We start from the raw sequence: 18923 nt of genomic DNA, 5'->3' as shown, positions 1-18923 counted from the left end.
TTGTCTTAAATATTTTCTTTACATACATTTAGAAGATGCTAAACAATGTCAAAAATTTTGTCATAATCATCAAAAATAATTTTAAAAACTCAAGAGAAGGAAAGTCTATTTACCCATATTTGTGCTTATCAATACATTCTGGACTCCTGGTATTATAAGAGTCCTTCTTTTATTACTTATTTTCTGTTTAGAGAGCTTTGTTTATCCATATTTTTTTTAAAATCCCCCAGAAAGGTGCACCATTCCTGGAAATATTGAAATACCAGGTCGATGCATGGAGTGAACAGAGAAAGCTCCTATTCCATCTCCCTATTCCAAAAATCCATTTGGTACATAGTCCTCAGATAGAGGATGTAACAGATACTAAACTGACAAGAACAGATACTACACTTGATCTTAGCCAAAGGGCTGAGAAGCGATTTTTTATCCATATTTTTACAATAGCTATGTTAGTAACAATTCTTTTATTATTTTTTTTATCTGAGAATGTCTTCATTTCTTCTTTCTTCCTGAGGAAATAGAATTCTGAGTTGACAACTTTTTTCTTTAGTACTTGGATGTGACTTTTTTGTGGTACGGGGGTTTGAACTCAAGACCTTACTTACCCTTGCTAGGCAAGCACTGTACCACTTGAGCCATTCAGCCAGCCCTTTGGCACATGGAGAACATTGTGCCCCTTTATTTTGGCCTCCGTGGGTTCTGATGAGAAATCCACTATCATTTGAATTATTTTCCCCCAATTGGTAAGTTGTTCATTCTCTTTCACTGCTTTCAAGATTTTTGGTTTTTTAGGTTTTGGAAGTTTGACTGTGGTGTAACTTTGGTGCGGATTTATTTGGTTTATTTTATTTGAGGATTTGCTCAAATTATTAAATCTATAGATTTATGTCTTTTGCCAAATTTGGGGAACTTCTAGTCATTTTTCTTCAGTACTTTTTAAAACCCTCCTTTCTTTTCTTATGCCACTCCTATGACATGAATATTAGATCTTTTGTCATGGCTTCACTGATTCCCGAGGCTCTTTCATTTCCTCTCCCCGCTCCCTCCAACCTAGTATTTGTCTTTCTGCTGGTTAGGTGGGTAATTTCTATTGTTCTATCTTCCTTTTCACTGATTTATTTTTTCTCTGTCCCCTCCGTTCTGCTATTTAGGCCAGCCTCTAAATTTTTACTTTAGTTATTGCACTTTTCAGATCTAGAAATTCCACTTGGTAATTTACACCTTCTATTTCTTTGATGAGACTTTCCAATGCTTTGCTGAGGCATCCTATTTTTATATTTTTTTCCAAGTATGTTACTGATTGCTCCTTGAAGCATTTTTATGATGACTACTCTAAAACCATTGCTAGATAATTCTAACATGCCTGTGATCTGGTTAAGGCATCTGTTGTTTTCCTTTTTCATTCAGTTCGAGATCTTCCTGGTTTCTGGTAATAAATAATCCAGAGTCATTATGCTATGAGATTCTGCACCTTACTTAAAACTCTGATGGGAGGATTGGAGTCACCACCTCAGTGTTACCACGTTTGGGTAGAAATCCATATTCTATACTTAACCTCTGTCGACACAAGGGTTCCTCATTATTTCTGGTTGGCTGGCTAGCTGGGGCAGGTGCCCTGCCTTTCCAATAGGCCTTCACTGATACCTTCCCAGGTGGAAGGAGTAAGATGCCTCAAAACTCCTTCATACGCAGCCTCCACAGGTGCCATAGGAAGAGTGGTCATACTCCGGCCATGATGAGTGTCCTGGTTTTCTGCTAGGCCTCTTCTGCCATCATATCAATTTAAGGGAGGAAGGGGCAGTTATGGCACCTCTGCACTGCTGGGTGGGGGTGGAATTCCAGGCTCCCAGATGGTATCCACTGACATTGTAACAGTAGTTCTTATCACCACCTGGCAGGAATACAGCCCTGGTTCCCTACTCAGCATTTTCTCACATCACACTGGGGGAGTGGTGGAGGTAAGGAATAGCATTAGAAAGCCTTATTACAGCCTAGCTGGCATGGAACTGGCTGGCATAGAACTCTAGCTTCTACATTAGGCCTTTTTCTGGCATGTGTAGGGGTAGGGCCACAACTTTTTCCTTTGGTGTTTAGATGGAGTAGAAAAGCTGTAGTCTAAAAGTTCTCTGTCTTGCTAGACTACTCATTTCCTGCTCCCTTAGCTAGAAAGAGCAGACTTTTGTTGTGGGTTTTTTGTCTGCACCCATTGGCATTTCTAAATTGCCAGCTTTTTCATTTTCTAGTTTAGGATATTTGAGGTAAAAAGGAAACTCAGGGAGCTTTCCAATGTTTTGTTCCAAGGGTCCCAAAATTCCTAGTCAATCTACCTTCTTCTATTCCCTTTAGAATCATCCTATGTTTGTTCTATATATAACATCCGGGGTCTTTAGAAATATGCAGAAGGAGGAACAGTTAAAGGTATATCTAATGTGTCTTCTTAGAGCAGAAGTACTGTTTTGTTAGAGTCATTCTCAAATTTTATTGTAAAAAAAAAATGTCCCAAAAGATAATTTTTGTAACATATTTAAAGGAATTACACAATGATTTCTTTTTACAAAGCAGATAAATACTTCTCAATTTAGTAATCATTAGTCCTCCAATGAAACATTTATATTGGGTTTTTGTGAAGCCATATACCTGTATTCAAAAAGAAAGTTCTTTCAGTGACAATGTATTATTTCACTTAATAACTATATAATCGCTTACCAAGAAGATTCTTTATATGACAACTGGTATTCTGACATGGGATTATAACTCTTCAGGTAGGGCATACTTCAACAGCAGATGTTAGATGAGATGCTAGATGACCAGAAAATATAAGGAAATATTTCTATAAAGACATAAGTTGCTCCACAGTGGAGCTCTTGCCTTCCCAAGTGGACTACTCACTGCTACTCCATCACAGAGCCCAGGGGGCCTTTACGTCCTTTGTTCCAACTACAAAACTTATCAGCCCAAACCTGTTCTAAGCAGTTTTATCAGGTATTCATTCACTCATAGAGGTAGCTTCGTGTACTGGTGAAATTTTTGGCATCAGATTTTAATTTGAATTCAATTTAATTTAAATTTGTACAATTGACTTTACTTCCACTCTTGGCGCTAGAAAGTGATGAAACCATATAACTGGGGAGGGGGTAGACACAAAAGGAGAGAGCAAGGGAGAGAGAGTGAAGTGGTTTCTCCTTAACAAAGGAACAAAGGATGCTGAACAGATAAACACAAAAGCCAATTTTGCACTGGTCAGGAGGGAGAAGGCTAGTCCAAGTCTGAGATGCTGAGCAAGTGGGTTGAGAATCAAGTTAGTTGACAGAGTTTCCCAAGACAGGACTAGTAGGGGAGAAAAGAGACAATTGAGATGAGAGGAGAAATGGACAGACTGAAAAAAACCAGTTCAGGGTCAGCCATGGTTTGAATGTATCTCCCAAATTCCTCATGCTGGAAACTTAATCCTAAGAGTCGTATGCTTATCACATTTGAAAAGTGGGATGTTTGGGAGGTGAATGGGTCATGAAGCTGTGCTGTGCAGATTAATCCATCTGTGGATTAAGGGATTAGTGAAATAATGGATTATTGAGGGAGTACATTTGTTATAAAAGCAAGCTCTATCTTGCTTGCTCAGTCTTGCCATGTGATTCCCTATGTCACCGTGGAACTTTAAAGAGTCCCAGCCATAACCTTAGTTTTTCCAGCCTCTAGAACTGTAACAAATACATTTCTTTATTAATTACCCATTTGCAGATGTCCAGTTTTAGCAAGAAGAAATGTACTAAGACGGGGATAACTTTACAACACTACAGAACTACTGTAACATCCCTCTTATGCTCAAACTGATGAGCTTTATTGGGTAAAACACCACCTGAGCCCACATTCACCAGTGGTGACCCAGAGGAAAGGGAAGGAGCTACAAACAGCAGGTCAGCAAGTCGCAGGCTGATGGAGTTTGTGTCAAGCTGGGTCAAATTGGAGTATAGAGCTTTCACTGAGCGCTAACACAAAGAGCCAAAACAAGGGAAAGTGAATTATAGAATAGTAAATCTGAAGGGGTCGGTGCAGAGCTGGAGACTGAGGCTGTAGAACCAGGTGGGTGGAGTTAATTCCACATCCAGCTTGTTGGTTGAGATGGAGTGTCACTAATTTTTTGCCTGGGCTGGCCTTATGCAGTGGTCCCCAAACTCTACCTCCCGAGTAGCTGGGATGACAGACTTGAACCACCACAACCAACTAGTATAGCTTTCTTACCCTTGTTATAATCAGCTTGGTGGTTCCATGGAAGGAATATATATACTTGCCATTTTGATGAAGTCTTCAAAGAGGCTTTTGTCACTCTTAGGATTCTGACAATGGGAAGTCAGATTGAGAAGCTGAGGGGAAGATAATCAGGATTTATGGGTTTCTGCAAAACATGATTGCTTGGCTTCATGTCACCAGTTCAAACATCAGTTGCAAGTTACTAAAAAGAGGAAAATAGCCACTTGTCTGGGTTGTCAGAAAAGAGGATTTGTGGCTTGGGGTCTTATTAAGATAAACTGACAAACCATATGACTATGATAAAGATTTCTCTCCCTCAGTCCAGGAAATCAATTTAAGAAGGGCCAACAGCAGTCCACATTGCTTCTTTTGGACCTCCATATGTCATCCCTCTCAAGTAGATGACAAGATCTACTTCTTCCCAAACAAGGGCCCAACAGTGAGCTTTAGAACATTTTCTCAGAGATAATGTCACAAAGCCTCTGTGGACATTACAAGACCACAAAGAGAGGCCAGGTCAAGTAAAAACAGCTGTTGGGTAGACAACCACTAGTGCTGGGGGATAGGGCTGTACCTTTGATTTATTTCCCTCAGAGGGGCAAAGTCACATCATCTGAAAGGCATTTTAAGAGATCTGATCTCCCTTCATGAGATCATGGATATTGCTGGTGTCCTAGCTCCAGGGCAAGCAGTTCCATTTTAAGATCCTGCTGTGACTGTCCAAAACCATTTCCTAAGTAATATATAAAAGTCATTAAAAATAATTCAACTTGCTGTTATTTCTATGTTTAGTTCATCAAACCTCACCCTCTTGGCTAGCAGCTCACAAATATCTCACAGCAGTTACTAAAATATGTCATGATCTGATGGATTTGTTTGTTTCTTTGTCTTTCCCACCATCTTTACTGCATCTTTACTTGTCACCATTTTATCTGAAACATGTAACACCAATCCTGGGACATAGTAGTCATTCAGCAAAATGGTATTTAATGGATGATTGAAATTCTTGAACAGGTAAGCTTCCTATCTTAGGTAGATGAAGCAGATTGTAAGAATAGAAAAGGTGCTTAGAACTATCAGTGCTTTTACTAACTTTTTGTTGAGCACAAAAGTTGATTTTAATACTTGCATCTGCTGAAGTCTCCTGATGTCCAGTAGGGAATACCATGGGGAGGTGAACCAGGAAAGGCACCACTTCCCTTGAGTCCCACCAGGAATCTTGTAGCTACAAGAAGCACAGAGCGAATTCTAAGTCAGTTTTGTGCTCTAGGATCTTGGTTGAAGGTAAGAGAAGGGGAAGTTTCTTTTTGTAAGTTCTTAGGCATCTCAAACTCCTCATTTTTTATCCCTGTATGCTGTATTCCCAGAGGCAACTTGGAAGAAGCCCTATCCTGGAATAGGTGGGCCCTGGGTGCATAAACACCACCTCAGCTTTCAGGTGTGAGATCCTTGGACCACTTTCCTTCCTAGGAGGAAAAAGCACTATAGAATTTCTAGTGAATGTGAGAGAAGAGAAGAATGGGAGGCTTTCAGACAGGTACCAGGCAACCCAGGCAGTTGTGTCTGTCTACTGATCACTTCCCACAAAGAAAGAGAGAAGGGAAAAAGGATCAAACTGGGAGGAGGGAGTGGGTAGGGAAATCAACTGCAAAAGAATGAAAAGAATGACAGCTTAGGTGGAAAAATGATGGAGTGCCAGAATAGTGGGCTGGGGAGCTAGAAAGTTCAGAGCAATGAACACTATCTCTGCTGCTATGGTTTCTCCAGTGTCTCTCTTTCTCTGTGGGTGCTTTTAATGTCCTGATAGAAAAGCTGAGGAAAGGGAAAAACTGGGAAGTATTTCAAGAGCTCCTCCACCCCCACCCGTCTTCATTTCCCTCTGGTAATCTAGTTGTGGAGATAAAGACCAACTGCGGGGAGAGAGTCTGACTAAAGCCTCCCGTAGTCCCAGCCTGCCACTGCATTTCTTCTCTTTCCTCAAACCATAGAACCCTGTGTGGTTTTTATTAACTTTCTTGCAAGGATCCTGCTCATTTGATGATTCACTATAAGGAGAATAGAAAACCATATGAGAGATTTTCAGCTAATCAGTAAAATGTGTGAGGCAGCCCCCTCCAGACTACTGTCTTTGAGTGCCACCTGCCTCCATCCTCAGCCTCTGGTTCAATGTGAGAAGAACGCCCTGCTTAGGCCAGGGCCTGAGCACTCTTCTGCAGAGCAGATGACCTGCACTGCACTGACAGTTAAAGAGAAACCAGGGGAGGAATTTATGGGTGCTGGGAGAGCCAATACTAGGGTGGCCTCTTCAAGTTGCTAGTTCAAATCCCAACTGAGCCGGGGACAAAGAGAAAAAGGGATGTTGACTGAGCATGTTTGCTTGTTTCCTTCACAGAAGGGTTGGTCTCCACTGAGGTCCAACTTTCAGAACATGGTGTCAACTCATTTATCTTCACACCTGTTACAAATCAGCCATCTGGCACAAAGCTAAGCAGGCCAATTCTTCCACAATGAGGATATCCCCTGCCTGCAGCAGAAGCAGTATTTAAGGGCAGGGCTGATCTCAAAGGGCCCTTCCTTGGATGACTTCTCTTTTCTGTCTATATTCTCTCCCACGGTGATCTCATCCAGTCTCATGGCCTTAAACACCAACACCCAAGTGCTGACTTCTTCTGAACTCCAGCCTCATTATGTCCAGCTGCCTCCTTATCATCTCCATTTGGACATCTAATTGATATCTCATACTAACATGTGCAAATAGCATTTTGGAACCTTCCATCCACACCCACTCTACCCACATCTCAGGTGATAAGAACTCCATTCTTTCAGTTGCTTAGGCCAAATAACTTGTCTCCTCCCTGTCTCCTGCCAAACAGTAAATCCTGTTTGTCCCTGCCATAAAATATATCCAGTTCTCACCATCTCCACTACAGTTGCCCAAGGCACCAGCATCTCTCACCTGTACCACTGTATTGATTTTCTGACTGGTCCTCCTGCCTTAGCACCTACTCCTCTGCCAGGAATTCTTACCACACAGTCTACATTACTCTTAAGATATAAGTCAAATCTGCCATTCTTTCCAGAACCTCCCATGATACTTAGTGGGAAGACTAACCCTTCACAGTGGCTTCACAGGCTCTGATGACCTTCCTGGACCATTCCCTCTCACTTCATGTCCCACTGCTCTCATCCTGGCTTAATCCCCTCCTGCCACACTGGCCTCCTGCCTCTTCTCCCGATACTCCTGTGCTCACTCCTCTTGCCCTTCATGTCTCACCTTTGGGTGACAGTTTCCCTAAGCACTCTCCATTTTGCAGCAAAACCTCACCCTGGACCCACTGTCCCACACCCCAAATTGAGAATTCTCCATAGCATTAACTTGTTCATTTGTGCATGTTGTATTTTCTTTTGTGCGATGGCCGGTCAAGGGCAGGCATAAGAACAGACATAAGGTTGTTCAGGAAAACAAACACAAGGCCACATAGGAAAACACCAGGGTGATCAGGTGACAGAAGCCATGGAAAGCACTGGGCCATGTCCTTTATTGGGGTTCCCATGGGAAAGGGAAGGCAAGACAGGGTGAAAAGTTAAGGATTGGCTTGTCTGAATAATTTCAGCAATAAGCCATTGGGGTGGTCCCTAGTTGCCTGGTACCTGTCCCAGAGATGATTAAGGGTATTGTCTTTTGGGGTACCTGGGCCAAACAAAAGAGGCATAGCTCAGGATTGGCTGGTTTGTGTATTAAAGGCAGGCTCCACACTGCCTTTTCTAGTGTTAAGAATTGGCTAACTAGGGAAAAGGCAGCCTCTTTCCAGCTAGAAAGACTTTTTCAGATGTTAAACCATCACAATGTACAAAAACTTTAAGATGTTTATAGTAAATGTATTTTCTACCTCTATTAGAATGTAAGTTCCATGAGAACAGGGCCTTTTTCTTTTTCCACTGCTCTATCTGCAATGCCTAGAATAGTGCAATATAATGTAATAAGGAATGAATGAATTTCAGAGTCCCTCCACTTCTGATGCCTGGACCACTGTTGTTCCTGGGCTCACCATTGCAGTCTTTAACAGTAAGTGGAAGGGGAGTGAGGTTTGATTTTTTTTTTTAAAGTGTAACTGGGGTTTAGACTTAGGACTTCTTGCTTGCAAAGCATTTGTTCTACCTCTTGAGCCATGCCTCCTATTCATTTTTCTCTGGTTATTTTGGAGATGGAGTCTCCCGAACTATTTTCCCCAGTTGGCCACAAGCAATGATCCTCCCAATCTCAGTCTCCCACGTAGCTAAGATTATAGGCATGACATACCCAGTACCCAGCTGAAGACAGATGACTTTAAAAAAGCATTCTTAAAAGGAAGACATTAAACTTAAAAAAAACCTGTTGAAATCCATTAATTATTTTTTTTTCCATTTTGACTGACTCATTTAGTTAGAACAAGTTCACATGAAGTAGGGAATTTGGGTTGGGGAGCAGTATCAGAAGCAGGGAGGGGAGAAACATTTGATCACTTATTTAATATAAGGATCACCCCCTCCCCCTTCATTTCTTTTAACCTTTTTTTAAGGTACAGCATATATACAAAAAGTGCACAAACCTTAAGTGAACTATTGATGAATTATTGCAGGCTAAACACACCCATGAACAGACCGCCCAGGTCAAGAAATAGAGCACTACCCACATCCAGCTCTCCTCCTGTTCTTCTCCACTTCTCCTTCCTTCTTCCTCCTTAAAGGGACCACTGTATGAATTGTATCACCATAGATAAATTTTGCTTGGTTTTGAACTTTTTTTTTTTTTTGGTATTACTGGGGTTTGAACTCAGCTCTTCATGCTTTCTAGGCAGGCACTCCACAGCTTGAGCCACACCTTCCACCCTTTTTGCTCTGGTTGTTCTGGAGATAGTTTCACTTTTCCTCTGGCTCTGCCTGGACCATGATCCTCCTGTTTATGCTTACTTCTGGGATGATGGGTATGCATTACCATGCTTGCCTTTTTTCTGCTGTGGTGGGAGTCTTGCAAAATTTTTGCCCAGGCTGGCCTCGAACCATGATCCTCCTGATCTCTGCCTCCTAAATAGCTAAGATAACAGGCATGCGTCAGCAGTACCCGGCCTCATTTTGAACTTTATATAAATGAAATCAGACCAACATGTATTCTTTTGTAACTGGCTTCTTTCATTCCATGTTGTAGTTGAGGGACTCACTGATGTTTGTGTGTAGCAGTGGTTAATTTATTTCCATTGTGTACAATAATCCACTCTATGAATATATTGCCACTTCTATACCTGTCTTACTCTTGGTGGACACTGGGGTTGTTTCTATCTGGAGCTATTATGAATTATGCTGCAGTGAATATTTTTGTGCATGTCAGATACATACCTCAAGAGTGGACTTGACAGGTTTTGGACACACTCTATTCAGGTTTAGTAGATACACTAAACTTTCCCCTGTTTTAGCATTTTAAATTCTCAGCAGCAATGTGTGAAATTTCTGTTTGCTCCACATCCTTACAAATACTTTGTATGGTCTGTCATCAATATTTTGTTCTTGTGGGTGCTTAATGATGTCTCAATATGATCGTCATTTGCGTTTCCCTGTTGACTGATGATAGTGAATACTTTTCTTAAATTCATTGGCCATTCTAGTTTTATGAGGTGACTGTTTAGGTATTTTGTCCATGTATTTCTAATCTCTCTCTCTCTCTCTCTCTCTCTCTCTCTCTCTCTCTATGTCTCTGTCCCTCCCTCCCTCCCTCCCTCTCACCCTTTTGTAAAGCCTGCAGTACCTGGGTACTCAGTATTCCCAGGAAGTCTCCCGTCTAACATTTACCAGGACTAATGCTGCTTAGCTTCTGGTATTAGCACATTCAGGACATTGTAGACACTCCTATATGACCTTCTAGAAGCTTTTGTATTTAAACCTATAGACAACATAGAATTTATTCATTTATTTTGCTATGGTGTAAAGCAAGGGTTTAGTTTTCTTCTTCTTTTCCTATTCAGATATACATTTGGCCCAGCACTATTTACTGACATGGTTGTTCTTTCCCTAGTACTCTGAGGCACCACCTTTTCCATAAAGTGCTTATAGACATATGAGTCTGTTTCTCTATTCTGTTCTATTATTTTCTTTGTGGGGCAAATACCACACTGTCTTAATTACTGTGGCTTTATGATAAATCTTAATATGTGGTTGAGTAAATCCTCCAACTCTGTTCTTTGAGGTGGTCTTGGTTACCCTGTGGCTCTCTGTATCAGACCTTACTTTGATGTGGAATAGAAAGCAGCTTTAAAAGTCAAGTGTCTTCTCAGTTTGCTTTGCCTTCACATCATCCAAGCCACCACCTCTGGGCTGGCCTCGTGAGGTCGTATTAACACTTCACTCCAGATGCTGCCCCTCATATGATCCTCACTGCCACACCAGGCCTGGGCCTGATCCAGTCCCAGTTCTTTTCATTTTTTAGTAGTTTTGGCAGTAGTGGGGTTTGAACTCAGGGCCTTGAGCTTGCTAGGCAGGTGCTCTACCACTTGAGCCATGCCTTCTGCCTCCCCAGTTCTTTTCATCTTTCCTTCTTTATCTACAAATGCCACTTTCTTGTGTGCAGCAGATCAGTCTTTATACTATCCTGCATGTTTCTGTAGCTACTGTTACCTTCATTATTTCTAGAAATATAGTGTTGCTATTTTCTCAAGTGTTGTGTTAAGTGCTTTGCATGTACTACTTTATTTAATCCTTCCCACTACCCTAGGAAGTAGGTGCCATTTTTTGCCCCTTAAGGAATTACACAATCTTCTCAAGAATCCTCATTTCCCCACTCATTTTATTTTCTCTGTTAGCTTCAATGTTTCCAGAAGAACGTAGCTTTTAGTGGGCATGTTGGTGCATGCCTACAATCCCAGCACTCGGGAGGCAGAGTTCAAGGCCGGCCTGGGCTGCAAAGCAAGTTCTAAGCCAGCCTGGGCTACATAGCAAGACCCTGTCTCAAAGAGATTTGGTGGGGGGAGGGTGGCAAATGGAGCTTTTCTGAGCCAGAGGGGGCCTGAGAGACAATAAATGAGGAAACGAATGTTCAGAGAGGGAAATGATTTACTTAATGTCAGGAAAAGGATTAGAACTTAGCTATCTTGACTCTCAGGACACTATGTTTCTGCTGCACACATTCACAGTTACAGTACCTAGCAGCAGACAGCTCTCCTGTGGCCCAATTTATTTCCTTCCTGTTTCCACTTAAATTTCTTCAAAGACTGGTCTATGATGTTAGCTTTTTCCACTTCCTCATCTCCTTTCCCTCCTTTACTCACTCCAATCTTACTTCCTCACTGAAGCTTCTCAGCTACCCACAGCTTCCATCTTGCCAACTCTGGTCCTTTTATTCTTAAATGCCCCTCAGAGGCCCATATGCTAAAGGCTTGGTTGCCACCTGTGGCATTGTTGGGAGGTGGTGGAACCTTTAGAAGATGGGGCCTACTGGAAAGGAAGTTAGGTCATTGGGGGCATGCCCTTGAAGGGCTTATTGGGACCCTTGCTCTTTCCTGTGTCTCTCTTTACTTCCTAGCCACCATAAAGTGAGTAGTACTGTCTATCATGCTTCTTGCTGTGATGTTCTGCCTCACCACTGGCCCAAAGAAACAGGGTGGCCCTGGACTGAAATCTCTGAAACTATGAACCAAAATAAGTCTTAGCTCCTTTTAAATTCATTATCCCATATCTAGTTAATATTGTGTTGAGGAAAAGAGGAGAAAGACAAATGGAGTAATTGAAGATACAAGTAGACAACGAAGAACAAAATGAAATTTTAAAAGATCTGGCAATCTATTTACCAGCTAAAAGTATAGGTCACAATGGAGGACTATAGCAATAGAAGAAAATATGAGCCAGAGACCAGTTCTAGCTGTAAATGGGAGGAAAGGATAAATGGGGAAGGGTGATGTTAAAGGGAAGGGGAAGATGTGGTTTAAAATTGAATACTCAAAGGCACAATTCATGGTTCATATAAGATATCTGAAGAGAAAAGGAAGGGGGTGGGAAGCAGAACTCAAGAGAAAAAGGAAAAGTACAAAATTACCCAACTCAAATGTCCCTCCAAAAATACAAACTAATGAAAAATGTAAACATCCTTACAAAAAACAAATTAGCATAAAAATTCAGACTTCTAAAAAAAAATAATAAAAAAAAAATTCATTATCCCAGATATTTTGTCACAGCAACAGAAAGATGACTAATATACCAACCCTATGGTCATCTCTTTCTTTTCTTTGACCTCTCACATAGCTTCAGAAAACACCACTGAATTTGTCCCATCTTCCTAGGGATACTCCCTTCGGGTTGTCTTCCACCTTACTGACTATTCTTTCTCAATTCCCCTCTGCTGGATCCACCCCTTCTACCTGAACATGAGATGACACAGTGCCCTAGGTTTGACCTATATTTCCTTCCATACACTAAGTGATGGCACCAGTTCCATGGTATTAAGTACCATATATCTTCTGATGTTTCCCCAGTTCATAGTTCTGATCCTGACTTCTCTCTTAAGTTCTAGACTTTCAATTTCTTCCTTGACATCTCCATTTGGATGTTGTATTTATAGGGTTCTCAGCAAAAAAGCCTGAGGCAAGGATTACGGTATAACAGTTTAATTGAGAGGTTTAAGTACAAGGTATTGAGGAAGGAGGCAAAGGAAGAAACTGTGACATAATGTGATGAATTGCATGACTACCCTGGCTGACACTCTATAGGGAGCTGCCAAGAGATCCAGCAAGTCACTCAGAAGTTGGGTTCACCCAGCATACAAAACTTCTCTGGAAGTTTCTTGAAGATGTTGCACCTTAGAGTAGTCCAGAGGTGAAGGAAAATGAAGGATTTATCTGTCTGGTTCCCTTTTAGTTCCCACTTCCCTTGTTCAGGACTCACCCTCAGGGAGCTAACTCTGTACTTCCAGTATGCATAAAGTGACCTTGTGGTGTGATATTTCATCCAAAGCTGAAAATGGAAGAATGACCCAGAGCTGATGGAGCACTGGCCAGGAGAGATAGAGAAAAAGCATGAGGCTGTCCACCAGTGTTTGTGGCCCATATAGATGTCTATCAGACAAAACAAACATGAGAAAACAAAATTCTTGACTCCTTTCTCCCAATCAAGCTGATTCTCTCCTCCCCCACAGTGTTTCTTTACTCGGGAAATGGCACCGTTGTCCCCAGTGCTAAATTTTAGTCAAGGAAACCATCAACTCAGGCATGGGCAAATGAAATAGCAGGTGAACTGGTCCCCTTGACCTTATTCTTGTTCCTTTCAGTGTATTCTTCAAGCAATAGGAGGAGTCTTAGCTCTAATGCTCCTTCCATCATTTAGCTCTCAAATCAAATCACCCACTAAAAAAGGCTTTCCCTGACTGCTCTGTCAAAAATTTTCCTCTAACACTCTCTTATCTCCTGTTTTATTTCATCTTTAGTACTTACCTCTCTCTGAAATTATCTTGTTATGTGTGTGCAGGATATTGTCTGTCTTCCCACTGTAATGAAAGCTCCATTCAGGTGCAGAGAGTCTGTCACCTGTCTCTCTGTAACAACAGCACTTAATACAGGAGGGTCTCCATACATGTTTGTTGAAAGAATGATGGAATAAACTAAAGGTGGACTGAGGGGAAAATGGTACTGCAAGGAATGGATCTGTTTTCCTGACTTTCATCTGGTTAGATCTTTTTACAAATGATCTTTTAGGACAGGGAATATGGAGAATTGAAGGCAATACTTAGGTCCTACCAGTGTTCAAGGTGAGTTTAGGGATGAGTTAACACTTTTTTTTTCTGCCTCTATTTTTAAATTGTAGATTCACGTCCAGTTTTTTATACCAAAAATATTAAAAATTATTGTCTCTAGCAAAGGGATTATAAGCAGTTTTTTCATTATTATTTTCTCTTGTCTTTCCTATGTTTTTCAAATTTTTTGCAATAAGCACATGTGACTTTTATAATCATAAGAAAAAAATTTATAAATGAGAAAAAAAAAAAAAGAAAGCCACAGAAGCCTACCAGTGTGGTGTACTGATGCAATTGAGTATAAAGAATGCTGGCAGCAAAAGTAGAATAATTTTCCACAAAATCTTCATATTTTAAACACTAATGGAACAGTACCTTAAACTAAAATAAAAAGGTGACTGGTAGATTACATATGACAAATGTTTGCTTCATCAAAAGAATCTTGTGAAGTAATTACATTTAGTATACTAAATCCATATGACCAAAGTCTTTTAAAAGGCAACGTGAACCATGGTTGGTTTTGCATTATAGAATTGGAAGCATTTCAAGAAGAATGACATGGAAAAAGCCACAATGTAATGACCTTTTCAGTGACTTCCTTAGAAAGCACAACTTTAGGATGAAAGGAATCATATTAAAAGTACAAAAAGCCATTGAGTTTGGGGTGTGCGGTATTGTCAGAGACTTCCTTCAGTCATGGAGAGGACATTTCAAAAAAGCTCCTTCATCCTGCGGAGGCACTCCCCAGCACCTGGGTCAATCACATTCATTTCAAGAATACATGTAGCCTTTTGAAATTGGCCTTTTCACTCAGCACAGTTCTCTGGCATTTTATACAAGCTATTGAGTAGTTTGTACTTTATTCGTGAAGAGTATTTCATGGTATGGTGATATGGGTGCACTACATTTTGCTCAACCAGCCATCTATTGAGGACTTCTGGCTTGTTTCTGGTTTTGTGTTATGATGATTAAAACTTCCCAAACCATTCATGTGCAGATTCTTGTGTGAACATAAGTTTTCATTTCTCTAGAATAAGTGTCCAACAACACAGTTTTCTGGGTGTATGGCAACTGTTCACATGTTTATTTTTTAAGAAACTATACATTATTTTCCATAGTGACTATACCAGTTTACATTCCCTTTAGCAATATATAAGTCATCCAGTTTCTACATGTGTACACCATGCTTGGAAACCTTGTAGATCATCATTTTCATCCTACTAGGGTTCCAGGTGAGTTTAAGGATTCATTTACACAGTCATTCTTCTGTCCCCACTCTTTAAAATACTGACACTTTGTCCCTAGTTTGGTCCTAGCCAAGTAACATCTCAGTAAAACATCCCAACAAGCATTTTCCTCTAAGATGACAATGAAGGAAACCCATATACTTCCTGGACTTCCAAGCCAATGTTAAGTGATGTAAGAAAAGACAAAAGCATCCCTGGGATTCTGAGTAGGAAGTGACAGGATGCAGGCAGAGGCCATTACCGGCCATAGGAAACTGCACACCCTGACCAAATCAGGAAGGCAGGAGACACAGCTGCCATGTTTTTTTAATGCTCTTTGGGTACAGATTCTGTAGTTGGAAGTAGCAGGTAATATGTCTTAATGCATATTACCTGGCCTGAGCCCAAACTGGATTAAAAGCCATTTCTAAGAGGGAAAACCTTGGCTTTCATGTTTGTGACTGGAATTTTTTTTTTCATTTTTCTTTTATTATTCATATGTGCATACAAGGCTTGGTTCATTTCTCCCCCCTGCCCCCACCCCCTCCCTTACCACCCACTCCGCCCCCTCCCTCTCCCCCCACCTCAATACCCAGCAGAAACTATTTTGCCCTTATCTCTAATTTTATTGTAGAGAGAGTATAAGCAATAATAGGAAGGAACAAGGGGTTTTGCTGGTTGAGATAAGGATAGCTATACAGGGCATTGACTCACATTGATTTCCTGTGCGTGGGTGTTACCTTCTAGGTTAATTCTTTTTGATCTAACCTTTTCTCTAGTACCTGTTCCCCTTTTCCTATTGGCCTCAGTTGCTTTAAGGTATCTGCTTTAGTTTCTCTGCATTAAGGGCAACAAATGCTAGCTAGTTTTTTAGGTGTCTTACCTATCCTCACCCCTCCCTTGTGTGCTCTCGCTTTTATCATGTGCTCATATGTGACTGGAATTTTCATTCTTCGGGGGCTTGACAAAGTAGAGAAGCAGCAAAGCTGTCTTCCACTCCTCTCATGACGGTCCATTGTATCTTATCTTTATTTTCATGTCACCCAGAGGCCTACACCTCCTCAGTCCTTCCTGTCCTCTCCACCTTGTTCTTCATTAACCTCAAAATTATCTGCGTCCTAATGCCTTATTTTACATAGATATATAGACATAGGTATATAGATAAAGGTATGAGGTCCTTAAAACTCATAATAATCCTATAAGGCAGGAGTTATTAAGATCTCAATTTCATAGGTGAAGGAACTGAGGTATACAGCATTCAGATAACTTGCCCAACGTCACACAGCTAAGTGACTGAGATGAGAATTCAACCCAGGCAGTTGACTCTAGAATCTATACTCTTAACCACCTTTTTATGATAACTTTCCATTATTGACAAATATGCCTTAAATTATTATCATTCTCAAGGGCTTTGGTATTTCAGCAAGGACAAAAGCCTTCAGGTGAAGGAATGAAATGTAAGATGTGGAAATTCAGATAGCAAGTGACATGTACAGTGGGGGTGCCACTGCCTTCCAGGCACTCTTTATCCACTTTAGATCCTGTCACCCAAGCTAAAGGATGCACAGGACTCACATGAGCAAGAATCTTGTGCATGGAGCAGCTCTATCTTGTGCAGATTATTTCAAAGAGCTACAGCTAACATTTAAAGGAGCTACTATGTGCCACATACCACGCTAGGAGTTGCACATGTATTGTGTCAACCACAGTGCAGGGCAGTGTGGATCTCTTTTGGAGATTAGGAGATCGAACCATCAAGTGGCAAGTGGCAAAATAATTTAACTTAAGTCCCACAACTTGAAACTAGGCAGGCTGCAGTTCAGTCTGAATCCAACACCTGGTCTTTTTTTACTATACAAAGTTGAATCAAGGAGGGTTAAAAAATCTACTTTGTGCATTCTTTATTTTGAGCCAGAGCACCAATTTTGGCAAATGGCAAAGTCAGAATAGAACCTTCCATTTCCTCACCATGAGTCAGCTACTCCCCCAGATTTTCTCGTCTTAGAATATGGTGCCATCCTTAGCCTAAGGGCCCAAATTAACAGCCCAGGATTTGTCCTTTACTTCTCTCTTATCCTATCTCTTTTTTACAATTTACCAAGTCCTGTCAATTCTATCTCTGAAGTACATTATGGGTTATCTACTTCTGTCCCTCTCCACTTATAACCTCTGAGTCTAGACCACCACCAGCCGTTGTCCCTCTTCTCCCCATCATCTCCTCCTTGCAGATTTGTGGGATCTTAAGACATGAATTGGATCTTGTCCCACTCTTACCAATCAGTGTTCTACTGGATTTGATGCTACATTCCAGCTCTCTCTGTAATCCTACACGCCAGACCTTTCACCTATGCCAGAATCACTTCCCAACACTTCCTGCAGTTTTCACCTCCTCCAAAAAGTCCACTGACTCTGAAATGGACATCTTCCCTGTATCAAGATTCAGTATACCACTGGGCACTGGTGGCTCACACCTGTAACCCTAGCTACTTGGGAGTCTAAGATTGGGAGGCTCCCAGTTGGAGGTCAACTATGGGTAAGCAATATGAGAGACCCCATCTACAAAATAATCAGAGCAAAATGGACTGAAGGTTTGGCTCAAGCAACAGAATGCCTGAGCTCAAAACCCTAGATTCAATATACCAATCCATCCCTTGGAAGTCTCAGATAAGCATTGACTTAGAAGAAGCTCTTGATATTAGCTCTCGTTATTGTTTTGATTGTTGTTACAGTAAACACTCTAAAAATGTGTATCTAGTGACTTGATGAATGGCTTAGGAGAGAGGAATAATGTCAGTGTCTGTACCCTCCAGGAGCTTCTAGAAAGGAAAGTTAGATATTTTTAGAAGAAAAACAATGTGGGTTTATAAATCCTCTTTCCTATCTTAAAATAAATGTTACTACTGTTATTGTCACACACATGAGTACCAAGTGTGCATGGTACAAGAACACTTAATAGTAATTAATACTTAATTTAAACCGGTATCTAGATCTGTTGATTTTCCTAAATGATTCTGCTCTCTTAAGTTTCTTCTATGACTTAGTTATAAGTACCAAAAATAAAGTTTGTCTTCATTTTAATTTTCCATTCTCCTTGCTAACAAGTTAGTGAATGGCTTCTAAAGACACAAAAAGAAGAAAAACAGTAAAGATGAATTGGTCATTGACTAAATAACCCATGAACTGAGATTTTGTCCACTATGATATGCTTTTCCACAGAGACAGAGGTGGCAGCCTGCAGGCATCCTATCCAATAGGGTTCAAAGCTGGAGTCTTCTTTGACAAATGGTGCCAAGTGATACCCATCACAGGGCATTACTTGTCATAGTTCATTCCAAGGCCAGGGGCCTGGTTTACTATAGGATAGCCATTTGATAAGATATCATAAAGCTATTAAAATAATGCTAGCAAAGAAATGTTAAAACATGGGAAAAACTTGATGTTAGTCTTATGTGGATAAAGGAAGCCTATGAATGACATGCATTAATGCTGATCTCATTGAACTCTTGTCTTGTATCATCATTCCCAGTTGAAAGCAGACAAGGGAAGCTTGGGATGAAGCACTAACCTCTGACCTATGGTACCATGCCATTGATCCCTAATCTCTTGCTAATCCAAAAACACCCCAAAATAATATTGTACATCAGGACACTTTTCCCTCTGTGTTTTGCAAACATTTCTAATACTTTCCAAAAAAGAAAAAA

The 18923-nt window shown here is 40.8% G+C and overlaps 1 non-coding gene across 1 annotated transcript; it reads right to left on the bottom strand.

The window, feature by feature from the left end:
* Positions 1-229: 229 nt before the first annotated feature.
* LOC141415793 (U2 spliceosomal RNA) lies at positions 230-420 on the bottom strand. Its single transcript, XR_012440758.1, has one exon. It is a non-coding gene; the product is annotated as a U2 spliceosomal RNA (small nuclear RNA).
* Positions 421-18923: the final 18503 nt, after the last annotated feature.

Source organism: Castor canadensis, chromosome 1, assembly GCF_047511655.1.
Source record: "Castor canadensis chromosome 1, mCasCan1.hap1v2, whole genome shotgun sequence".
Classification (NCBI taxonomy): domain Eukaryota; kingdom Metazoa; phylum Chordata; class Mammalia; order Rodentia; family Castoridae; genus Castor; species Castor canadensis.
This window is presented reverse-complemented; position numbering and strand designations above follow the sequence as displayed.